The sequence below is a fragment of the Diadema antillarum genome, unplaced genomic scaffold (genome assembly GCF_040938485.1).
Source record: "Diadema antillarum isolate AM-2024a unplaced genomic scaffold, OU_Dant_1.0 seq00000401_RagTag, whole genome shotgun sequence".
In the NCBI taxonomy this organism is placed as follows: domain Eukaryota; kingdom Metazoa; phylum Echinodermata; class Echinoidea; order Diadematoida; family Diadematidae; genus Diadema; species Diadema antillarum.
Genome location: NW_027271392.1, coordinates 206178 through 227052, shown reverse-complemented (window position 1 = coordinate 227052; position 20875 = coordinate 206178).

Below are 20875 nucleotides of genomic sequence, written 5' to 3'. Positions count from 1 at the left end.
TAGCTAGCTATACATGCCTTTGATTCTTTTACCTCTAATTTTTATCTGGCACCCAGCCAAGTGTACTGAAAACCTTTTAGTTGTAGTTTTCTTATATTTGGTTCGGTGGAAGAAAAAAAAATTGAATGCAAAACTTCAAGCCTATCTTGAAGTTTAACATAATGCGTGGTTTTAGTATTGGGAAAATCACATAAAAATACTGTAATCACAAAGAGGAGTTGGAGTCAAAACTTCAAAAAGGAAATAAAAATAGAAATTGGAAAAGGGTTTACACTCAGATAATGCCTAAAAATCATACTTTGCCTCTGTTGACCCAAAGTACACATTACAGTTAAAAATTCAACATTTGTGTATATGTGTGTGTGTGTGTGTGTGTTTTCTTTATGTCACACCGAGAAGTGTGATTCCATTATTTTGATTAATCTGCTTTCCAATTTTACGTTTTAGTTTCTCCCTCGACTCAACAACAGTATTATTCATCTATTCCCATAAATGCAGTATACATAATAATAAAGAATTAATTTAATTCAATTGTCAATCATCAGATAACATAATTTACGAGTGAAACATTGTCAATTTGTTTTCGAGAAATGCCGCCTGTGAAGCTGGTTGATGGACCCTCTTCACTGGAAGGCTTAGTGGTCCTCACACCAGACAGATATGTCTGCTATGATGGATTTACCAACGAATCTGCTGACCTGGTCTGCCGTGAGCTTGGCTTCCCTGCGGCAGAAGAGTATTCGACTCAGACTTTGTCCAGTACGGCAAAGAGGAACAGTTATCAAATGCTATCATGTCCACGAGGTGACTGCCGTAGTGTGGATGTCCATTTTAAGAATATCTACTGTGACACTAATGTGCATGTATAAAATAATGGAACTGAAATGTATACTGTGATGGGAATAAAGGCCCAGTAAGACCAGCTACATTTTTTCCTTTTTTTAACAGCATGCCGTCACAACATGTATCTTGTCGTGTGCCTCGGAATGATGTCGTCATAATCAAGATTTCTTATGTGTAGGACAATTTAAGATATCATGCCCATGAAGATACAATGCTAACTTCACTTGTCACTGCCGCCAGAATTCAATGAGAAAAACTCGATAAATTTGTCCTATTCAAACAGGGCTTTTGAAACCAAATAAATAGCATAAAGTCAGTGAGGGAGATCAAGGCACAGTGTTTGTCTTAACTCTTCTTGTTTCTATCCAAAAATGTTTCGTTAAAAAAGCGGTAAATCTACCCGGTTTGGCAAGGCTGAAAATGGGTTACTCTGAGCAGGTCTGTGCAAGAACTCACCTTCTCAAGTCGAAAACCTTCGTAATTTCATAGAATTATGATGAATCAGGATCCATTTGTTTAAGGCTGTAATGAATGGTACGCAAAATATCTTTTCAGGTAATACGTTTCAACGTGTAATGGATTGTTCACCTGCAACGACTACGTGTCCGTTGAAACATATCGTCAGACTGAAATGCCGAAGTGAGCCAAGACGTGAATTACAACAGTTGTCGGTTGTTTATCTTCCTGTTTTTTTTTTTGTTTTTTTTTTTTGCACATGTGCCAGAGTGCCATTGTTTCTATGCAATCCTATTACATAGGAATATATATGATGTCAAAGAAGTAAACCAGAAATAAACAGTCTTGGAAAATTAGCCCTGTCCAGGATTAAAGTTCATGAAAAACATTTAAACAAGCAAAAACAAACGAACTAAAAAAATGTATACTGTACGAAAGCCAAAGAGTTTCGACTTTCATCACATTCACATACTTTGATACATAATTTGGAGGGGACAGTATACAAATAATGACTGCTATGAGGGGCACAGTTAAAATTATGGGCCCAAGGTGATGTGAAAACCGTAACTATGCCCGAAGCGAAGCTGAGGGCATGGTTACGGTTTTCACATCACCGAGGGCCTACATAATTTTAACTGTACCCCGAATATCAAGCAGTCATTATTTGTTTTATATACCGAATATATAGATTCCGAAATATAGATACCGAAAATATAGATTCTAGTCTCTTTTACAGCACTCGTAATCAATGCTGATCGACAGCGCGGCGGTCGTATCATTGGTGCGTACAGTGATGTGTACAGTGTACGTTAAGTGTACTACGGGGTTGCGATTGTGTACGTCTCCAAACCAGTCCGCTAGTCTCTTTTACAGCACGCTGATTGAATGCGCGGCGGTCGTATCATTGGTGCGTACATATGAGCGATCTACGTGTACGGGGTCGCGACTGTCTCTAAAACCTATTTACTAAACTGTGCCCGGGCCCCGGTCACAGTAACTCAAAAATAGGGCACAGTTATTTTCATGATTCCCCTTTTAACCAATCACATGAGAGGATTCTAGAAATGAGGTATATAATATCAAATATCAATCTCCTTCTGAGCAATGATGAAATGTAAATTTAATTGATCTCAAAAAAATATTCTTGTTGTAGTTTCTCGGCATGAAAGTCTTAGTATGGAGGATACGCTCCCACTTTTTCCCCCTATACATGTAAAGTGTCAACTATAATGTGTAGATATACCAGTTATCATGAGGAAACCCACACCGATGTTCCCCTGTTATGTTAACTTAAACTCAACTTGGCTATAGAAATACCAATATTTCTCATACGCCGCGAGTTGATCTTTGCTTAATTTGAAAGTAAAACAAATAACCCCAGAAGAAAAGCAAATAATATATACACGTGGAAAATACGTTACTCTTCTGCGTACAGTCGTTTGCTCAAAAATGGCATTGACATTTATTGTAACATACATAATAGTTTTTTTAAGGAGCCCTCTAAATCTAGATAAAATGTTATCAGGAGAAAATCAACCTGAAATTTAGCTTCGCCAATTTGATAAACTTATTGCATTACGAATAATCTTTTTTTAAAGATTTTGATAATTAGGCCTACTTCAATTTTGTGGATGTTTCAGATCATTTTCAAAAAGCAAGAAAGGAAAGGAAAAGGTTGAGCCAGAACTAGTTTTTATACCAGCAATATAACGGTTAACTGCAATTACAATGAGTTTTTGTTTTAAAAACATGATTGGTGACTGGGTTAGAGACTATTACAATCGATGATTATCAATAATGGCATTTTGCGAAAATTGGTGGTATGCAAATTAATTAGACAAAAGACCTATATTCAGGGCAGATTCCTTGTTGGTGTTTTTTCCCCGATCGTAAAATTTTCTGAAACCCTTACATAAAAATGTCTAACTCTTACATGATGACAGTAAGTATGATTCCATGAAAAAGAAAACAACTCCTGCTACGACTTCACAACCGAAATACCCACTTTTTTGTGTTTGTTTTGCAGATTCACTTGGGTCTTGTGATAATCCTGGTCACGTGTATCATGGCTATTGGGACTCCAGTATAACGGACTTTGGGTCCTGATTAACTCTCACCTGTGACGAAGAATACGTCATCAATGGCAGCGCGACACTACAGTGTGTGGGACTACCTGGTTGGTCAACTTACTTCCCGGTTTGGAATGCTTCAGTCCCGTCCTGCTTGAGAGTCGGTATATTGTAGAAAGGCATCTCATGTTATGCAGGTCTTTTCAACTTGTTTAAAAAACAATTTCGACTCTTGTGTACGACTGAAATAGAGGAACGAACACTGGTTTAACTTAGAAAATGAAGATTAGGTGGCATTTCTATTATTTGACAGTTTGAATATCGTAAGGCCCATTGCATATAAAAGAAAATGCATCATTACTAATCATTGTTTCAAATAAATTAGTTCTGAGATACGTTCTTGGGATTTCTCCTTGTTGATATGTGAAATGTTTTCGTCAACGACCTTTCAAAATTCGTCAGACATTCTCCAGAATTTACAAATATGAAATTTGCCTTTTTATCTCAAGAACAAAAAAGTTACAGTGAAATACTTCGCCTTGAGTGATTAAAAACATGGCCACCATAGGATTCACTTCGCAATGTTGGAATGTCATCGGGGTATGAAATTCCCTTCTATCTGCTCCATATATACATATGTATAGCAAGACGTAAATACAGGGGCAAATAAGGAATGAAACTGTGCCATTTTGACGTTGCAAATAAACCAGCCTCAGAATGTTGAATATGAGAGTACAAAATAAGGATGTATGTAGGCATATAAACTGCATAGATTGAAGAAAAGACATATCTTTCAAAATCATCGGTCTTACGCAATTTGTTAATGAGGTTTTGATCAGCAAACATATTTGATATCCTGTTTCCAAACAGCCAGAGAATGATAACGCAGTTCTTTGATACTTTTATTCAAACCAATTCTCTCATGATTCATTCAATTGATGTGTGGCGTATTTATCTTTCAGGTCATAGTGGTCATCAGACAAAGGTTCCATAGAAAAGACATATCTTTCGAAATACTGAAACTAAAGCAATTTGTCAGTCTGCTGTTCATGAGCAAAGAAAATTGATACTCTTCTTTTTAAAGAGCATGAGAATGATAAAACTGTCCATGTTTTATTGTTTCAAGCCAATTGTCCTTGTTATAATTGTGTTAAGTCGATTGCCTTGTAATTTATTCTCGAATTTAATTGATGTGTGGCATATCAATCTTCCAGGTCATAATGGCCATCTGCGAAGGTTGCATGGAAAAGACATATCTTTCGAAATCATGAACATGATGAAACTGACGCAATATATCAATCAGCTTTTGATCAGCAAAGAAATTTGGTACCCTTGTCCCGTAACATTCAGAGTATGATAAAGCTGTCCTTTAATCATTGTTTCAAGCCAATTGTTTCGTGATTCGTTCCCGAAAGTGATATGTGTCGTATTTCTCTCTCAGGTCATTATGGTCACGAGACAAGCGTTGTATGAGAAAAAAAAATCTTTTGAAATATTCAACTGACGCAACTAATCAATCAGCTCTATATCAGCAAACTTGATAACCCTGTCTCGAAACATCCAGAGAATGACAAATCTGTCCTTTAATCATTATATTTAATCAAGCCAATTGCTTCGAGTTTCATTTACGAAAGAGATTGATGTGTGCCGTATATCTCTTTCAGATCCTAATGGTCATGAGACAAGCGTTCCTTACACCCTGGGAGCTCTTCTTTGTGTAATTAGCGCACTCTCAATAGTATCCATTGCCTTCTGCAAACAACTACAAAAACGGTGAGTCGAAAACTACCAAGCATAAAAATAAAGAAGGAAACAATAACAAGAAACATTTGTTCGTATTATTTGGTTGAGAAGACGATGGGTTTCGGAGAGGCATCCAATAACAGTAATAATTTTATGGCACTTGATTAGATTGTATACTCACAAATATCGTGTGTAACGTGTGTCGATGTACACGGAAGCAGTATTGCTTAGTATTGCTTAGTATTGTATAGTTGTGTGTGAGCGAGAAAGGCATTCATGCAAAATAATCTTTCAGCTAATTTTGTCATTCAAAGACATGCAAATTTCAATCGGCACAAATGAGAAATTTGTTATTCCTTTCTAAATACAAACAATGTTATCTATTTATATATTGATTTTCCTAGAAAAATATTATATGACTAAATCGGCTTTTTTCTTTGAAATCTATCAAGTGTAATAGTTATTCTAATTAGTCAATGTCAACTTTCATCTCCTCTTTGTTTACATCAGACGGCATAGGCGGTTAGAAGCTTCAGATCAGTCTAATGGCCACACGAATGGCGGGCAGTTGCAGCATCCGAGAGAGACCGGTCGTGGTATCTCATTGAACCCTGCCACAGCTGACTCTGGCACAGGTAGTCGTCCTTTCCCTGGCCATCTAGGCAACAGACCTTGGACCCTTTCAGCTCATCAGGAAAACCCATATCACATCTCTCAAAACATCACGGAGGTAGACATGACGTCCTGTCACGGTGCTGGAGTAGAGAGAATTTCTCTTCCTCCACGTGAAGAATATCATAGCTTACAGGAAACCTCAAAAGCTCAAGACGAATGCTATCAGAACCGTGACTACCACGACAATGACCGCACGACTGACAGGATGACAAGCGGTGCCGCCAAACCCACCGGAAGAGCCAACCTGTTTGATGAGCGGTGCTACAATTCGCTTAACTTTGGCATTATGTCTGACGGTGTTTGCACTCGCACACAGGATGGGAACATTCCCAAACCATATCCCCAGCGAGGCAGACATGCTGATAAGTCTGACATGAACAGGACACTGGCCAGCCAATATGCCACGTCATGCAACTCTGGCGGATTTGCACAGGCGGAAGAAACTGACATCTCCAAGGAGAGCGAGGACGAACACGTCAATCATAACTCCGACGACGGCAGACCACAAAAAGACAATCCTGTTCGGTCACCGCAGCCCACTGTCTCCTCTAAAAGAAAACATACTGGGCTCCCCTCATTGAAAGTAGGTTCTTCAAAAGTAATGTCCTCTGAAGAGGTCTTTTATTATCAAGTAGAAGCGGGTAATGATACTGATACCTGCAAAGCACCTCTGTATGCGAAGGTAGACAAAGCACGAGGAAAAAACAACGCTGTCTCAACAAGTAAAGATTGAAGCACTAAACACATTATGTTACAACACACACACACGCCTACCCACACACACGTAGTGCGGTCGCATGTGCTATGTCCGTGTGCGTGCGTGTGCGTATGTGCGTAGGTAGGTTTGGTATTGCGGTGTCATGACTCTGGATTCTCTTATTGCAGAACGTAAAGACACTTGCATCATCCTTCATAATCTTGTGAGGAAGCACATGTTTCAGGAAATATCAAAACTGGACAGGTATACAAATGTAGGAAATGATTAGGTTTAAAGATTTAAAGTAAGTCACTCAGATCCCATGTACGTTTAAGTGTTATACAGAACATCAAATTCTTTAACATTACTCCTCCAGCCAACTTAGTAAGATTGTTGCCCCTTTCCCACTTTTTTGGAGCAAGGTTCGAATTGAATCTTTCAGAGTCTCTGATTTCACCAAGGAATTTGACATGGTGTTCTGTAATATTATGATCCTGCAGTGCATGTATATGTCGCCTTTCTTGCCTTTCCAGGGCCGGCGGAACGCTTTCAAACTTGGGAGGGCCCACTTCCGGGTTTCATGAGCTAACAAGAAAAAAAAAAGGGTCTTCAGCGCAAAAACATAATCTGCCCCCCTCCCCCCCCCCCCCCCCCGTTCAGCCGGCCATGTATCCCTTTTTATAGAATACATGTACGGTTAAACTGTCTACTATACTATAAAGAATAATGTTGTAAATGTATCAAATATAGTGGTCAAGTGCATGACACGGCATTTGTTGCTGGGACAATTCCACCAGTCTTAGTCTCTCAAAGGACAGTGATAGGTTTGGGTTACGGTTGTGAGAGGGTTTTAGGTTTAGTGGGATGTGAGCATACGCATTAGAATAAGGGTTAGGGCAATGTTTCTGGGTAGAATTTATGTTTGGCTGTAAAAACGTGCAGACATTTTATATGAGTAATTGTAGCAGGAATTAATGTCACGGGGCTATTAAAGTAGTGCAAAATTAATGTACATGTATGTACTGGCACCCCGTTCTGGTCAAACTGTGCTTATTGATATCCCGTATTGTTTTCTTCCTTGTTAAGTTATGATTATAGTATCCGATGTAATGTCGCTACATATAGTATATCTCAATATGTTATGTTATAAAGGACGGTCTCCACACGAAATTGACAAGTCATATGTACACACGCACACCCACTGGTTTGCAGCGTGTCATGATGTGCTTACCTTGCATTAATTTGTCATAATTTTTGGACAAAAAAAGTACAGATATAGAATCAAAAGCAAGCCCGACCAAACAAATTACTCTTCGTTCAGCAATTAGTTAAATGTTCATGAGGGGACTGAAACTGTCAGGTACTGCTTTTCAGCAGTCCCCTCCATTTCCAATAACTTTGTCTTGGCGCAGCTGTTACAGCCTTATTATAAAGTTGTATTTCCGTGTAGTTGTAGAGTACTGTCCTTTTATGTGAAATATTGCATTGATATCTTTATAACCATATACATGTATCTGTTACACTGTAATTGCTTTTTAGTGGGAAAGTAAGTACATGAAATAAAATGGGTGTATCAAGGCAGCACAATTAAAGGAAGCAGGAAGCTCATAAATTCGTGGGAATATATTACAGTTTATAAATCTTCCTTCGACCATCAGTTTTTGAAACTTGAAGACGTGTTTCGAAAACTATCACAAAAAGTAATTAATCGCATACAAGGTACTTTTGAAACCACGCTACGTGTTTCAACGCAGCCCTACTCGATGGCCGGCGTCACACCCGCCACTCGGGTTGTCATCTACACGTAGCTCTTTACCGGCAATTGTATCCACGTGAAGTTCGTTAGATACAATGCGATGCACTTGTTTGCCACTCCAATCAAAGCAAAGCTAGCCTTCAAATATCACACATCTGATATTTTTTCTTTCTTTGCGGACCACGAGCGATGTCGTTCTTCAGGCAATATCCTTTTGTAAAGTAATATGGGACATCAGACGGAATAGATACATCTTTCAAACAATGCTGATGTTACCTATGGTAATAATGAAGACGTCGATAATAATGGTGAAGCTGCTGATGGTAATAAAACAATACCAAATTTATCATAGGACGATAATCATCGTGATAGTGGAACTGACAATAACGATGTTAACAATAAATGTCATCCCTATGGGGTTAGTGACATTCTCCGCTATGAGTAAACGAGAACTCTCTCTCACACACACACACACAACATAAATTTCCCTCAATGATGAATTGCATTTAACTTTTCAAATGCTTTCGAATACAGAAGATCATCAGATATTCAGAAATTACATGTCAATTTAGTAAAGGAATGAATGAACAATAAACAAAGTCATATTGAATCGGAATCTGAACATACGTCAATAATACGTAATTCTATTACATAACACTTCGTACAAGCTTTCAGAGGGTTAGCATATTCCTGCGTGCTTTGGCAGAGAGATCACACCAAGGAAATTCAAAGTCTTTTGTTATGATAATGAGTTTGGCACCCCAGTCCCTATAAATAGCAGGTATTCCCACTATTCGACATCTTTTCTTCGTGTGTTCGGCAGAGAGTTAGCTTGCACAGTACAACTGTGCGTTATAAGCTTTTTCGACGTGTGACAAACCTGAGTGATACAGAAGACAACGGTTCACAACCGCCGGTAACGGGGTTGTATATCAGGTAGAGCTGCGGTCTAATCTTTCGGCGCAGAAGAGTGAGATTCAACGTTTATCGGCCCAATTATCTCGCTTTATGGATGGACAGATGTCTGTCTCCAAAACCTCTGAGCCAGCCCGCCATGCGCTGCATGCGGGAGCACTTCAGACTGGCTCCTTCGCGGTGTGACCGCGAAGTTGATTTACTGAGCACTTTGTGGAGCCAATCAGCCAGAATTCTGCAACCACTCACCTGCTCAGCTCCGACCCGAAGGCGGAGTTCGAGAGCTTAGTGCAGGCAGCACAGCCCGTGGGAGGCAGTGCAAACGCCGCTTCGGCGACCAGCTCATAGAGCTGGAAGCAGACAATTTGTATGAAAGCCCTGAGGAATTCGGCCTCGCAGTTTCTGATGGATTGACCGCTCAGCTGACAAGGCGGTCACATTGCCCCCGTGAAAGGAGAGCGTGGAAAAAAAGAATCCATACACTACAGTACATGACGCCCTCGACGCCCCCTTTCGGTGTGTGCACCGAGAGTCGAGGAGCAAATGTGCACCTCGATCCCCGGGAAAACCGTCCAGCTGACAGAAGTGCAAAAGACGGTTATTCAGTGAATGTTCCCTTGTAATAGTAAATGCTAAAATCACCCGGGAGCTGCAGACAGCAGCTAGGGAGCAACGGTCAGTCCATTCAGCCCCCGTTGCTTGACTGGCGGTCAACGGAAGGCCCCATGTCACAATGGAAATTGACAAAAGTTGCCAAAAATTGACAAAATTGACAAAGATTGCGCAACATTATGCAAAGTTGACATGCAAGTTTAGGCAACTTTGCATTTGCTTGCGCAACTTTGCGCCATTTCCGGCAATTTTGCGCCCATTTCTGGCAATTTTCCGCAACTTCCGGCAATTTTGCGCAACCTTGCACCATTTCCGGCAATTTTGCGCAACCTTGCGCCATTTCCGGCAATTTTGCGCAACCTTGCGCCATTTCCGGCAATTTTGCGCAACCTTGCGCCATTTCCGGCAATTTTGCGCCCATTTCTGGCAATTTTCCGCAACTTCCGGCAATTTTGTGCCCATTTCTGACAATTTTCCGCAACTTCCGGCAATTTTGCGCAACTTTGCGCCATGTCCAGCAATTTTACGCAACTTCGTGCCATTTTCCGGCATTTCTGTGCAATTTTGCGCCATTTCGGGCAATTTTGCGCAACTTTGCACCATTTCAGGCAATTTTGTACAACTTTGCGCCATTTTAGGCAATTTTGCCCAACTTTGCGCCATTTCCAGCAATTTTGTGCAACTTAGCACATTTTCAGGAAACTTTGGAAAAGTTTGCACAATTTAAGGGAACTTTGCACAATATCAAACATTTTTTAGCAATTTTTAGCACCTGCACACAATACAATGCCACTTTGAGCAGGTTTTCAAAATATATTGACTTTTGGTGCCTGCTCTCTTTCATTCGTCTCAAAATCTTATCTTGTATATGATTTCAAATATCAGGACTTTATAATAATACTATTGCATCTTTCCTGTGGTCATGCACTTCTGCCAAACAATCACATAGTTGAACATCATCTTTGAAACTCTGTATTCATACATGTACTTCAGTCACAGAGTATGAGGACACCAAGAATGGTGCAATGTCAGATGTGCATGTATATAAAAGATTTCTTTATTAATTTTTTAATCCTCTAGCCCTCTATAATATTTTGTTCATATCTAAAGGGATCATGGAGAAAATATTAACATTCATGTGGTTCCAAAATCTCCATATATGCAATACGGTAAAGTGGGGGATGATGCTGTGGAACGGATCACCCACCTTTTAAATTCTTTGGGAGATAATTACATGGAACTCTAGCATTAACTAATTAAATATACTATCGCAAATCTAACGATGACATGCAATGCCTGGAGTATTTTATGTGGTACTAGTGAACAAAATAAAAAGACCTGCTTGCAAAAATATTTTGTAATGGAAGAAACAATTTATTATACTTAAAAATGTGATACATGTGATATGACTGCTGGATTTTGTTTACCACCCTTCCTCTAACTGTATTGAACAGTTCGTCGGCATTGTCTCTTAATGACATAAACCAGTTTTGGCAAAATTGATCATGAAGTATAGTAGGGGGGGGGGGGTCAGGAAAAAGCATTTATTATAGTGAGATATAACTTCCATAATTACACACATTAAGAAGATTTTTGTGGCACTGAAAATGGAGAATTAAATATTGCTGACTTAGAAGGAACTTTTGTCCTGTGGCCATTTTCACCATTAACACTTGTGTAATAAAACACTCGCCATGAGTCCCTTAAACTATGTGCTTCCTTTAACTTAATCATGGTTAAGAGATTCCCTTAACCCTATGTCCACTGGGGGGGTCAAATTGACCCCCCCCCCCCCCCCCGTACAAAAATTTTCTGCTGCCGCGCGACCGCCGCTGATCGCGTGATAATTTTTGGTGACTTTTTTTTTCTTTTGAAATAAATTTTGCGAAAATCCGACCACCGGTCGCGAGGTCACGTGACATTTCGTAAGTGCATGTCTGCCCAAAATTTGGCAAAAACCTGCTTTTCCCATACGTTTGTGTGCAAAGCAGCATATTTCATAAATTGCTCTAAAACACAGCTTTTTCAATCTTCTAGGCCATTTAAAAGATGTTATGTGACTTCACATCAACTAATTTTAGATTAGAAAACAAAAAAAAATCTTAAAAACAAGGAAATACATAAGAAATAAAAACAATAGAATACATAAGAAATTCGGAAAACAATACAATACAAAGAAAATGTTTTGAAATTTGAAAATATTACCATATAATCTTGTTGACAATGCTTCTGGGATACTTTCTGCAAAGAATTAGAATCCAATTATAATTTTTGAAGGAAATATTGATATATTTGTGAATTTTATGAAATTTGATGCACCTCATTTGCATAAATTATAATAATTAAAAAAATTAAGAACTTTTGCGAAAAAAATAATGCAGCGACGTTCTTTTCACGTGTCTTCAGGCTTACTTGAATACTTCCAAACTGAAGTTAAATTACATTCAATTAAAACAGAAAACTAAACATTTCAGGTAATAAAGGAAACATTAAACACAATGATAATGTATACATGTACGTAGACTCCATTTGCTTATGAAGAGAGACATTTGTTTAGCCCTTTTGATTGGGGTGCAATAGGTATACATATACAAATCATCAGAAATCTGCAGTTTTGACAGAAACAAAATGCTTCCTACATGTAGTCAGCTCTACTGTCCCAAACTGGATACATCCTTGAGATCTTTGAAGCATCAGCAACAGATATGGAATACATTATTGCATTTGATTGTAATGTTACTTTAGTTTGAAAGTATTCATTTATAATGGAGTCTTGTACACACATTACCAACAAAATATCAGTATGTGGGGGTAACAGTAACTTTGTAAATTGCATTAAAAAGAGTTTTTAAAGGTGAAGAAATAAAATATCATCCTAGATATTTACATGTTATGTTAATACTATACTGACAATTAACATACATAAAAATCAAGTAAAAATATTATTCGTCTGGGGGGCAAAAGCAAGGTTAAAGGAAAGGTCAAAGGTCATAGCACTTTAACTTTCTCCAATAATATGTTTGATACCATTTTTGAATTCCTCTTTGAATTTCATTTTGAATGGTACCAGTTTCACAAAAATTGGTCAACCAGTTCAGACGCATTGTGCCGTTGAAATGGAAGGTCACAACCATTTTTGCCAAAACGAATCAAATAGGGCGGGCCATAGCTCGGAATGGCTTTTTTTTTGTTTCATGGGAAGGTAATGTTAAACTTTATGTGTACCAAATTTGAGCAAATTCTGAGACGGAAGGGTGCAAAATTGCACTTTCATTGGGTGAATTGGCATGGAATGACCCTAGAGCTCCATTATAGATAATTGTATCATACCTTTCTTTGATTTACAGTCCATCACTGGACACCAGAACATAACTGGATTTATTGTCAGTACTTCATAGGTCTTATCGCCATAAACTTTGCCAGTCATGCTCCTGAATCGGTCAAACTCATAAAGGAGAAACGAAGCATCTGTGCTGCAGAGGAGCTTGTTACAATTTTCTGACCATTTTCCATCAGACTTAAGTTCTCTTACTAGTTCTTGGTGGATTTTAGAAGCTGTCACAAGAAAATAAAAATTAGATAAAGGAGTAAGTGAACAGGCTTTGAGCCAGTTTTGTCATTTCGATATCTTTAAAAAATAAACAAAACAAACAAACAAACAAAAAGAAACTAAGGAATATAGGGATTCTTAAATATAAGAAATATACTTTTACACAATACACACACCACTGCTTGTGATACATGTACAGCAGGGACATTGTTTATAAACAGTTTTCCAAATGTAAATCCAGGGGACAATAATTTGATTTGGGCTGGTGTAACTGGGAATTCTGACTCACTTTCATTTGCAAATGCAATAGACCCTATGCATAGAATTTCTGCCCCTACAAGATGCCAGAAAACAATGGTTATATTGAAATGTTGCCTGGTCAACCGATTCCCGGTATCAATGGGTTGTCAACTCTGATGCAAACCAGCGAAATGGTGTACATGACAAGCCATGTCCTCCACGATGGCGGCAATTTCAATTGTAATGCTGTTCCGCATGGTGGAATGCATATAGGGTCTGTAGCGGATACTCCCATAAAAAAAGTCCAATAAAAATTCTGTTAAAAATGAATGGGTCGGCTCATATGGCCTAATATAAATAACAATAGTGGTATATCTATGTGCAATGGCTACCTGATACTGATTTTGGTTGACATGCACAAGCACACTTTACATAGTAGTAAAAACACATGAAATACTGTGGTTACCAGTAGTTTTCTCAAGCCATCACTTCATATGCAAAGGAAGACCCTATGAACAAATCTACTAGACCTTCGTTATCTCATTAAGGCATCAGCATATTTGTGACCATCCACCACAAATCGCTTGTAAAGTCGGCACCGACTTGAGACTAGTTTCTGTTTGTTTTCAGTAGAAGAATTGATTAGGTGTTCTGTACCATAGTGCAATCCCTGGGCATTGTTGATTACGAAGAACGATAAAAGGCAATGGGTGGTAACTGGGTCGGTCATGTATAACATACTTCATTCAATCAATGCAAACAAACGCCCATGGATCACATTATCGTAGAGAACACCTGTTCAATTCTTCCACTGGAAACGAACAGAACCCAGAAACCAGACTCACCTTGGTACCAACTTAACGAGTGATTCGTTGTGGACGGTCACATTTTTGCCATGATCCTCAATAAGGGGCTTTCCCCCTGGAACCCCTGCCAAGTAGCTTTGCCTCCTGGAATGCATAACATTGGACAGAAATTTCATTGCATCTCAGTCCCAACCCCCCCCCCCCCCCACCAATCAAAATCATCATGTCCTAAGCCTATGTACTTCTCATCATGACTAACACTTTTCACAGTTTATATGAAGCGTGTAATTCTAACAATGTTTTATAAAGGTGAAATATTTGTCTCACAAACATTATCACTAAACTTTATCAACCATTCTTAAACACTTTAGTCAGTTCTTGAAATTTCATTGGTTCCTGGCCGTGTTACATACACATGGCTGCAGCATGTGCACGTCTACGCAATGCGCACACGCGCTGCTCGAACCAATTGGAGCCGCATAGTAATAACGGGACTGATCGATTCTAAAGCCCAGGTAATATTTTGTGTAAAAAATGTAAAAATTGCCTAGTCTAAAAGTTAGTCTATTTTTAAAATTAAAACCAATCTTGAATTGAAGTGTTTAAGAATGAGAATAAAGGTATTGTTTTTAGCTGCTGACTTGCATCTATATATCATATAACAAGCGATCGGATTCCATTATTTTTAGCATAGAACAGAGACTCCAACTCTCCCGTTTTCGACGGGAGATCTCCCGCCGAAAGCCCATTTTTGCACAATCTCCCGTTCTCCCGTTTGAGATTTGATTTCTCCCGCCCTGGCTCTGTGTCTCCCGGTGGAAAGGATTTCTTACTTATTTCTATCGTATGTTGAAAAAACAAGCCTTTGATAGCACCAGAGAACATCTAGAATCCTAGGAACTTCGCGCTTCTCACACATCAACTTGGAGTCTCCCGTTTGCTAGGGGTTTCAGGCGGGAGAATCTCCAGATCAGAAGGCGCTTGGGTTGGAGTCTCTGATAGAACCGTTCGGCTACGCCTCACAGTTCTTGATATCGCCTGTGTTATATGAGACGACAGATGCACGTCAGCAACTAAAAACAATACCTTCATTCTCTAATTGACAATAAGCAGCAACAGTTTTTCAGAAGTAACATTATTAGGCCTACTATTTGGATGTCATTACTCATTAGCAACACCTCTTTTGGCACCTACTATTTAGAGCAAACATGATGCAAACTTAACCCGTTTGAAATCTAAACTAATAAAATCAGAGACTCTCTCTTTGTCTGTTCACGAATAGGCTCCTAAACGATGTACTTTCATACTGAACTGACCCCGTACAATGATAGAACAGGTATCTAAGATGTGCAATGGGTAGGTTAGAGTAGGGGGTCAATCGTTTACTATGCAAATAACAAAAAAAAAAATGAATAATAAACAGCTTGGTTGCTATGGCTTGTGCCGAAAGGGTGGGTTGGGTGGTGGCGCGTCGCGTTAATGGGAACACCACCCTTCGTCCAAAGCCCCCCCGGTTTTGCCGAAAGGGTGCGTTGGGAGCGTTGGGTCGCGTCGCGTTGACTGGAACCCCACCCTTCGTCCAAAGCCCCCCCCCCCCCCCCCCCCCCCCCCCCCCCCCCCCCCCCCCCCCCCCCCCCCCCCCCCCCGGTTTTGCCGAAAGGGTGCGTTGGTACTTTTTCTTACGTAATATCAAAAGAATTGAATTTATATTTAACCTTCAAACAACCATTTCAAAGAGGCTATCGTCCGGATCGGTTTACACTCTATTACAACTTGGTCTACAGCCAGTTGGTCTAATAGACTGTTTAATATCAGTTGGTCTAATATATACCAGTTGGTCTAGTCATCATTTCGTCCAATTACTGTTTGGTCTAATTGCTATTTGTTGTTTAATATCAGTTGGTTAGATATGAATTCAAAACTCGTCTTTTAACCCTATAAAGCCCAAGGGGGGGGGGCACATTGTGCCCCCTACCCGATTTTCATTCGCCACTCCTTCGCCCTTAATTCAGTTTTAACCAAATTTGGTGACTTTTCTAAAAATCTTATTCCAAACATTTTGACATATGATTAAGCTATATTTGATATTGCTGGTTGCCATGGCAACAATAAAACTGACAACCATGTCAGTCAGATTTTGCATATTTTTCTGTTCCAATTCCAATTACCCATATTATAATGTATAAAATGGGCGTTTCTTGGCTGAAATTTGCTGAAGGAGCAAAATGTGAAGTAATTATGGCCCTGAAATGTTCTTCCTATTATTTCCTTTGTTTTTCTGTGACAATGCCATAAAACAGTAGATATAATAGAGGTACTTGAAAATAACAGTATTTTCCAAAGATTGCCATTCTATTTTGTGTCATTTTGATTCCTCCACCCAAGTTATACCTCTAATATCATTTGTTTATCACATTATCAATCTGCAAACTTAAAATTCCGATATTATTGGTATATGAAATATGATAACTATATGCATGTATCTATTCCTAACAATACATCACAGGTCTCATAATGTATTTCTTTATTTTGTTATGAATAGCGCCCCCATGTAGTGACCTTGAGAAATTTCGACCATAAAAAATAATGAGCTTTGACTTGCAAATCATTTGTGGCAAATATGAAAAATATTGGTCTATGATAACACATAGTGGGGATAAAGAAATTATACAGAAAAATCATGTTTTTAGCATATTTCCTATGTATTTCTTTATATTTTGGTGAATAGCGCCCTCTATGTGTCACCATGAAAAAAAAAAAATCAAGTATGCGGTCATGTAGACTATGAGTTGCTCTACCCATGTGCCGAATGTGACGATGAAACATCAAACAATAACATCAAGATAGCTTGGGCTTTATAGGGTTACATGAGAAAAAGAGAAAAAGTACCAACGCACCCTTTCGGCAAAACCGGGGGGGGGGGGGTTTGGACGAAGGGTGGGGTTCCAGTCAACGCGACGCGATCCAACGCTCCCAACGCACCCTTTCGGCAAAACCGGGGGGGGGGGGGGGGGGCTTTGGACGAAGGGTGGTGTTCCCATTAACGCGACGCGCCACCACCCAACCCACCCTTTCGGCACAAGCCGGTTGCTATGCGGTCCTACACATGGATTACGCGTTGCAACATCAGGGTCATGTTATACGCGCGATGACGGTGATGCTCGCGTCAGACGCGAATGCACGGTAACTGCGGCGACGCGTTCACTGTGCACAGTGGCCATGGCCACTGCGAAGCACGGGTACCCGCTAGTTATAATAAAATTGTACATCATGACTTGTTATGTGGAGCAACACTACGGATAATATTTCTTGTTAGGAACGCAAACTAGAGCAACTGTTCTCCAAGCAGAAGTGTCTGAGCATTGAACCAGATAGCCACGAGTGTATATGTTTATGCAGCTGTCATTTGTATGACGCACCTCTTGACCCCCGGGAAAAGTGCGTCATGGTCGCGTCAAGTACCACCAATTTGATGATGCGTGGTACCGTCACGGGAGCAAAATGTCCGTCACATACTGACCCATTATGTGCGTCATAGTCGGTCATTTAACCAGAGTGTGTCAAAAGGTTCGTTAATATACTAATGATGCACAGGATAGAGTGCGTTAGTGTAGGCGTAGTGCACTCGAGGGTATTTACAATTGGGAAACATGCACTACATTGTAAATACCCGAGAGTGAGCTACGCCTACACTAACGCCACGAAATAATCCTGTGCATCATTTGTTTTATAAAATGGGTCGAAAATTCGAAAACTAACATCATTTTTCAGCGTTTTTCACGTACCTTTGTGGATCAAGACGTCCGAAGATGTTCGTCCCAAACTTTTACGCACGTCGCACTCGCGGAAGTCCCGCACATACAGTATAAGTATAATGGGGGGTTGGGTTTCCGGACACCCGCATGAAAACTTACTTATTTTACATAGAATATGCACCCTTTACCTTAAAGACTTGATATAGACTTCTCATATAGGCCTACTAGACAACATACTCTGAAAACGGCGTGAGAATTAACCTGCTAAATCGTTGGATTTGCTCTTCAAAGTGACTCCATGTACGTGTCCGGTCCCATAACGCTTGGTCTACTGTACTGTACAAAGTGTACGTATAGTACAGTATACGTACGTACGCCACATATGTTATGCACAAGGGAAGACAGGCCGGCCAGCCGGCAGCCCGAACTAGAAGTTGTTTACAGGATTGACGGCGCGTACGCGTATGCACGCAATTCATCAAAGGAGCCGCCGCGCGCACAGACGATCGGCAATCTACCATAGGATTACAGGGGGGGGGGGGGGGCAGTGCAGTTGTACTGAAGTAAAGGAAGGAGGTGTGTCTCATTTCAGCGCTTCCTATTGGCTACATTCTTGAACCCATTTTATAATAGGACCGTCATGTAATTTTGCGAGGCTTCTTGCATGGTATCCCTCCGTAACAGAATAAAACAAACTCGCGATCGCGAGCCGGGCAAATTCACCGGCTCCTGAAAACGCGAAACTGACACAATTTTCATTCAGTTTTATTATAACATACTGATACTCACTTCATTCTCGTATGTCTTCTTTTTCTATCTGATGTCAGACTAAAGGTCTTTTCAGAAGGTTTGAGCACAAATTTGCTCAAAAAACCACACTACCAAACACGATTTGTGATTAAAATCATCACATACAGCCCGCGGCATCGCGAAGCTCGCTATCCTTCAATCGCATTCACTGCTGTAGTGTAGCATCGACCGACCGTCGACCGTGAAATCTGCTGCAAAACCATGTGCGTGATGTGGACCGTGTTGTACATGACAGTACAGGCGTACAGTACAGGCGTACATACACGTGTACAGAAGACGAGGCATGGCAGAGCAGAGGCCAGGCCGCGATTATTTTTTCCGTAACCCTAACCTGCCGATCGACACACAAACGATTATGGAACTACTGAGAGTCTTATTCATATTTATGAACAAAATATTTACGTCGATGTAGGGCAATTTGTTAATCAGTTGCAATACTGACAGTCTATTATTAACTTAAAATAGTAAATTCTATTCAAACACTAGCCATATAAACCATGTACCTAACTTAGGGTTTAATAAGGTTCGTGTTTAAATATAGGCAGGGGCTTCAATCAAGCTGTTTTCGAATCGGGGAAGGGGAGGCGGGAGGTTACGGAAAAAAATTACTGTGGCCATGCCAGGCCGTAGTTTCGCGAAACTAGATATAATAGTTCGAGGACATGCCATAGCAACGTGTAGGCCTATATATCAAAACACGCGTTTCTATGGGATGTCCATGAACTAGGGAACGGTTTTGAGAAATTCGAAGTCATTCGAAGTTGAAGTGGTCTTTTCCTATGCATTTTTAGGTGATCCGAGTATCCTCTCGAATCACCTTCTGTATCTGTACGGATTCTTTCTTTCTTTCTTTCTTCTTCTTCTTCTTCTTCTTCTTCTTTCTTTCTTTCTTTATTTCTCCCCAAAAGTTGTGCAGAGGTTAGCTCAGAAAGTGATATGCCTATCAAGTTCATACTTATACCATGTATGTATCGTGTCCCAAAGACGACAGATCTAGTTATTTTTTGTTGTTGTTCATATCTCAAAAATTCGATTTCTTATTTTTTTTTCAACTGGTATTTGGGAGTCTTGTAATATATTTAAAATGTTGATAGAAATTTCTGAATATATTCAGAAAGTACGCCTAGGCGCCTACTGTTTGGATAAACGGTAAACATAGTCTACGTTCGATACGAAGAAATCATTACGTCTTTCACTTGAGGAAAAACATACAAAACAAACAAACAAACAAAAAACACGTACGAACGAATGTTGATAGCCAAAACCAGGGAGGTGGAAGAAAGACCTCCCTGGCCAAAACTTTGATAAGTAATAAGCAGTTATGATGAGCGTGAACTGAAATTAATTGTCACGATTTTGCTGTCTAACCAGGTGATGACTGCATCTCATTGAACCTACTCGTAGTGAATTTCTCTGGGCATACGAGACCTTTTTATTTCTGTGATTGCATTTTTAATTGACTGATTAATCGATCTTTTTTTTTTTTAGTGTTCAGGGAACATAAGATATTCGATCAAGTACACTATATTCGACTGTTTGATGTTTCCTACTATGCGCCAAAAGAAAGGCTATAGAATCACGATATTTTTGCAATGATTCCTTTAATTCAACTAATGAGCTGGTTCTTCGATCGATATTTCCAGGATATTTACACGCTGTTTATTCCAGCGCGCGCATTCTTTCGTCTGGCACGCACCTGGGTGTGGCACCTGCTTTTGTGGAAATTTCCACAAGGGGAGAGAGGTGGGGTGTCAAGTTTCTTATCGAGCCGAAGAGACTGCATGTAACACAATCTCTTCGCTCTGATTTATTGTCATTCGTGCTTTCCCCTTATTCTTTGCTGATGTTGGTAAAATCAGACAACTTGTCTAAAATTTGTCACAAATTTTCTTTAGGTATGGAAGAAGAGAAAGGGGAAAGGAAAAGAGAAAAAAAGAGGAAAGAAGAA